Raw genomic sequence first — 5220 nt, 5'->3', positions numbered from 1 at the left:
AAAACCCCCAAGCATCTCCCATTTCGGAGCAGTACTCAGTGGAAAGCTCGGATTCTCCTGCATGCTCTTCCGCCTGCTCTAACACAAAGGAGGTTTCTCAAGAGAGGCTCAAAATGCTCAAACTTTCTCAAATTCAAAAGAGAAAGGGCTGTTATAACATGAAAAGATGATTAAGGTCCAAGTTCTTTCCATGCATTACCTACGTGGTTTTTTTGAGGCATGTAAACACCTGCCTATGTAACTGTGTATGTGAAGATAAAAGGAGCATTTAAAATGATGACTTGTAATCTGGAACATTCCTTCCTTTTGGACATCAGCTTGCTAGAAACGGGTTACCGTGCCTTCTTGCAAGATTTGTTTTTGTTTTGAAGCTGTTTGTTTTTTAAAGAACACATCTTGTAAGCGGATCAGTATTTGCATCTCCTTGAAAGAGCAGTATCATCAGGAAAATCTAGATGCTCTTGTATACCACCGCTGAACCATCCAGTACTTCCCTCCTGGGTTTACTTAACAATGCATGCTCTACAATCATATAGGAATTATTTTGTTGGCATATCATAACACCAAGCTCTTCAAGAATAAATTCAGATAGTACTGCCAAATTTTCTTCTGCAGTACAAAAAAAAAAAAAACACCTCAAAAATCAGCAGTTTCTATCATTCAGTGTCCCCTTTAATACCAAAAATCTCACATGAGCCTACTTGAAATCTAGCCTTCTAACATACATCGGTGTAGTGTTACTGTTGAACAACACGAACTCACTCAAGAATTCAAACCGCTGTGTTACGTCAGCTCAGCCAAAGTTTTCAAGGCTTTTGGGTCAGAAGCACACCAAAGCGAACACACGCACTCTGAAGAACCTGGGAAGGGTTTGGGCCTACGCCGCAGTGCTGCTGACGTTTGCTAGTGGTATTAGTATTTATTGACCTTTTTTTTTTCCCACCTCACCATCAGCAGTCAGAGTCCTAGAAACAGCCTTATAAACTCCACAAGTTACAGTTCAAGGATAGGGAGGAACAAAGGTCTATGGCTGCTTTCACAAGGTGCAGAGGAGGAAGCAAGCACCTCTAAGTAAATGCATGCTGTTATGTTGCTGGCTGAAGTCTTACACATGACAGCAGGAGAGTCTTCTCTGGCCTCTCTTCTGGTGGCAGTAGAAACACAGCATGCAACTATGCTTCTCAGCCTCTCGAGGCTTACAAAGGACATATTTTAGCATGATCTTCCCTAACCCAAATAAGCCCTTGATGGGCACTTCTGAGAAGAGAGAAACCAACGAGAAAACAGGGATAGCGATTAAAAGAGGGAATAAAATGGATTATCCGCTTCACACCTCCACCTTTAAACCAACAGTTGACTTAACTGCCAAACTGAAGTTGCTGCCAGCACTAGGCAGCTACATTTGTTCCCTTGCCCCTGCCCGCCCCGGCAATGGTCCATGATGTGCCTCCAGAGACACCAGGAAGAAAGAATGTTTCTACAGAAGGCAGGGTTGCTACAAAAGCTTGATGGCGCTTCAAACAAAAACCTTTTACCATCCCATCACCCTGTTACAGACCACCTGATCTCATCTACACTACTCCCCTCCACTAGGTGTGGACAGGCTGTTGGTATTTCAGGCACGCCAACCAAGGGACCCAGACTGCAGACACTATGTTTTAAAAAGGCAAAGCAAGCAGGACTGTTAACAAAAACTAGAAAACCCTCCCCCTACTTCCATCCACATACTGCCAAATACTCAGACCTTCACCGATAAAAGGAAACCAAAGCACCAACAGAGCATAATTATGGAAAATATCTGCAGTAGTCAAATCCTCCCCAGCTTTTCTTCCCCGATTGTCAGTGTCTTGATAACAAGGAAGGGCGGTAGCACTATGCTGTTGTCTTCTCCTTTAGCAGGCACTGGAAAGTCATCTCTGATCGCTTTTATTGAAGGAATTCAGAACTGCTTCATGTTTGAGGAAATGGCAAAGAACAGACAACACAGGCACTACCACCAGGTAAGCCCTATGGCAAGGCAAACAATCCAGAAAAATCCAGAAAGCAGTAAAAACACCATTCCGTAAACCAGAAACCACTTTGCCCTCCCTGTACCTGTGGGGAGACTCTACAGGAGATTTACTGAAAGATTTCTCCTCTTCTTACAACATGTAGAGAGGTACAGTTCGAGTATATACAAAAGGTTTTTGTATTCGCTTTTGACTCTAGTAATGGTGGCTCAGTTCCACCGGCACGGAAAGAAATTCACAGACAAAAAGCAATGGCACATACAATGCTCAAGACCTCACAGAGGTTTAAGAAAAACTAGCAGTAGCCACTGCCTCTCAGTGGCCCAGGACCCAGGCTTCTCAAACAGATTTTGGAGCTGGACCTCAGTAGTGGAGATCCAGCAGCAAAACCCTGGTCTTTCAAATCATCCCTAGACATTAGATGTCAAGTTTGAAGTCCCAGCTCTCAGAAACTGAAAGGGTGAAGTTCTTCTGCAAGGCACTCAAGTCAGGATGTTAAATTTCACTGTCTTATAGCATCTTAAAACTCAGGATGAGCACTCAAGGAATCTCAAGAAATCACTACTTTAAACCCTTCCACTTCTCATTTTTATTTAGCGCCCATACCATTAAAAATATGTATTTTATGCTACAAGGACGGACTTAAAACAAGCCAAGACTCATTTTTCTAGTGTATCTACCAGCTCCAAGCCACTACCAAAGTAACCGGTAACCCTAAATGGCCCATTTACTTAAAATGGTGCTAGAATTATTCTGCTGATAGCGAAGCGTCGCACCACAGACCTGGGGAAAAACTTTTCATAGCGTCAGCCATCTGCACACTAGAGTTTGTTAAAAGAATATTGAGAAGAATCATCACGCTTCTCCACAAAAGCCTTAAATTTGAATGAAATGAGAGTCGAGAAGCAAACAAAGCTCCCACCAATGCTGGTTTTTGCCCACTCCGTGCACTGAGATAAACTCGCTCCTTGTAGCACATGGGGAAAACCCAGGAGCGCATGAGAAGCGGTACAACTACTGAAGAATAGCTAAACCCCAAATAACTCAATACCTAATCATGTTGCTGATACTTGGTTTCTTATGGAATCTTGACCCCTGTAGGTATGAGCAGCTTGGGACTACATCAAAGAATGGACTCAAACCAACCAGTAAATGAATCTACACTCCCAGTTACTATTATTGACTAAATTTCACTTATGTAAGACAGAGACACACTTGGTCAAATTCCATTATTTCTGCATCTCACAGCACAATTAAGCAAACAACAAGCTTCACTTTAACTATCAAGAGCTAAATGCTATCCAAATACAAGGACAGGGAGACAAGGAGTAAAAGGACCTTAACACAAGCCAAAATTGAGGTTTGCTATATATATACAATCAGCCAAAGTTTTACCATCAAAGAACAGGACCGGAAGGTCTGCTCCCTTAAAGGTGTTCTGAACACGGACACCCTCAAACCTAAACCCTTCTAAACCAACCCAGGTTCTTGAGAAATGCTTGAGATTTTCAATAAGTTCTCTGATGAGCTCACATCCTTCCTTTTTTTGCTTAGCCATCTTCGTTCAACTGCACATTCACAGACCCCAGGATGAGCGTACCACAGATACAGCTTTATGTTTTCAATTAAAGCCCTACAACAGAAGTAATCTGAATATTCCTTACTGTTTTATAAGAAACATTCCCAACTTTGAAGTCTGTCTGCAGGAAACAGAAAACAACAAATTCTCTTTCTTAAGCCCTGCCTTTAGGAAGGAAGGATAAGCTTTGCATACTGATTCTTACATTCTGAAGAAAGCAGATTACATCCAGGATAAGGAAATTGCAAAAACAGTACCCAAGTGGGACAGAATGGTAAGTAAAAAATAACAAATGCTCAAGGGCAAAAAAACCCCCACCAAACCAAGAAAACCAAAACAAAAACCAGCAACAGAGAACAACTCTCAAACCCCTTTTCTAGATCTGCCACTAAATTAGGGCAGCAGAGCAAAGCACAGAATAATCATTTCTGTTGCAATATTTTCTCCCAGGCTTTTCAACAGCCAGTAGCTTTGAGTAGAAAACCCAAAAGATCACAGAATAGGTGCCACACTGTACAGATTTCAGCAGACTGAAAGGTGCTTCTCCCCCACCCCCCTGCGCGGCCATAACAACTCCAAATGATGGCCGAGATGATAACGTCCGAGAGGAGAAGCGCTCCCTGTTCCCGAGCCCAGCACCCCGCGCTCCCAGCTCAGCACAAAGCTCACCATCCATTTTAAAAGCCAGTCAGCCTCCTTTCCAACACAACTTGCAATGCTTCCGTACTTGCTGCCTTTAACCTACTCGGGTGAGACCCTTTGATACAAGAGCACAGAAAACCCATCGCAAAGAAACGAAAAAAAGGTATCGCTATCAATATAAACAAACGGCGTCTTCTGCAGATGGCGATTACGGCAATTAATCCCTCCACAAAGCCCGCCGGCGGAGCACCAACGCAGAAATCTGGTCACCCAAACACTCAAACTCCCTAACTTCACCGTGTAACAAAGGCTTTTAAGGCTTTTATTTCCCTCTCCTAATTTGAGCTAACAATCCTTGGTGAATTATTCATACTCCTCAACTCACATTGTCCAGCCGCCATCCTCCTCCTCCTCCCCCCACCCCACCGTGGGTTTCGTTTGGTCTTTTTTCTTTTTTTTTTTTTTTTAAGCTTAATATTTCCAGATTCCAAAACGGCCCTTTTGTCCACAAAGCCAGACCACCACAGGCTCGGTGGGCGCTTGGAATAAAGCGCAACCAACTCCTACCCGCTCATTTTCAGAAGCAAAGGCAGGCCCCCACCCCCCGGCTCGCTCCCCGCCAGCCGCCGCGCAGGGCGCACCCCGGCCCCGCCGCAGCCCGGCTGAAGCCAGACGCTTCGCCCCCTCCGCCCCCCGGTTCCCCTCACGGCCCCTCGCCCGGCCCGGTTGTCTCGCCTCCGGCGCGCAGGCCGCCCGGACGCGATGGCTGAGGGCGCGGAGCGGGGGCCCACGCACGCCCCACGGGGAGAAAACACGCCGCGCTCTCCCACCCGCGGAGCCGGGGGCCACGCCAGGCCATGCCGGCGGGACAGCTCCCGCCGCGGGAGAGGCGCCGCACCACAGGGAGCCCCCCCCACCCCCGGCGGCGGAGCCCCGGCCCGCTCCCCCCGCCGACAAAATGGCGACGTGGACGGCGGGGAGGAGGAGGAG

This window comes from Leptosomus discolor, chromosome 3 (assembly GCF_034619465.1).
Source record: "Leptosomus discolor isolate bLepDis1 chromosome 3, bLepDis1.hap2, whole genome shotgun sequence".
In the NCBI taxonomy this organism is placed as follows: domain Eukaryota; kingdom Metazoa; phylum Chordata; class Aves; order Leptosomiformes; family Leptosomidae; genus Leptosomus; species Leptosomus discolor.
The sequence above is the reverse complement of the archived record's forward strand: the minus strand, read 5'-3'. Positions refer to the sequence as shown.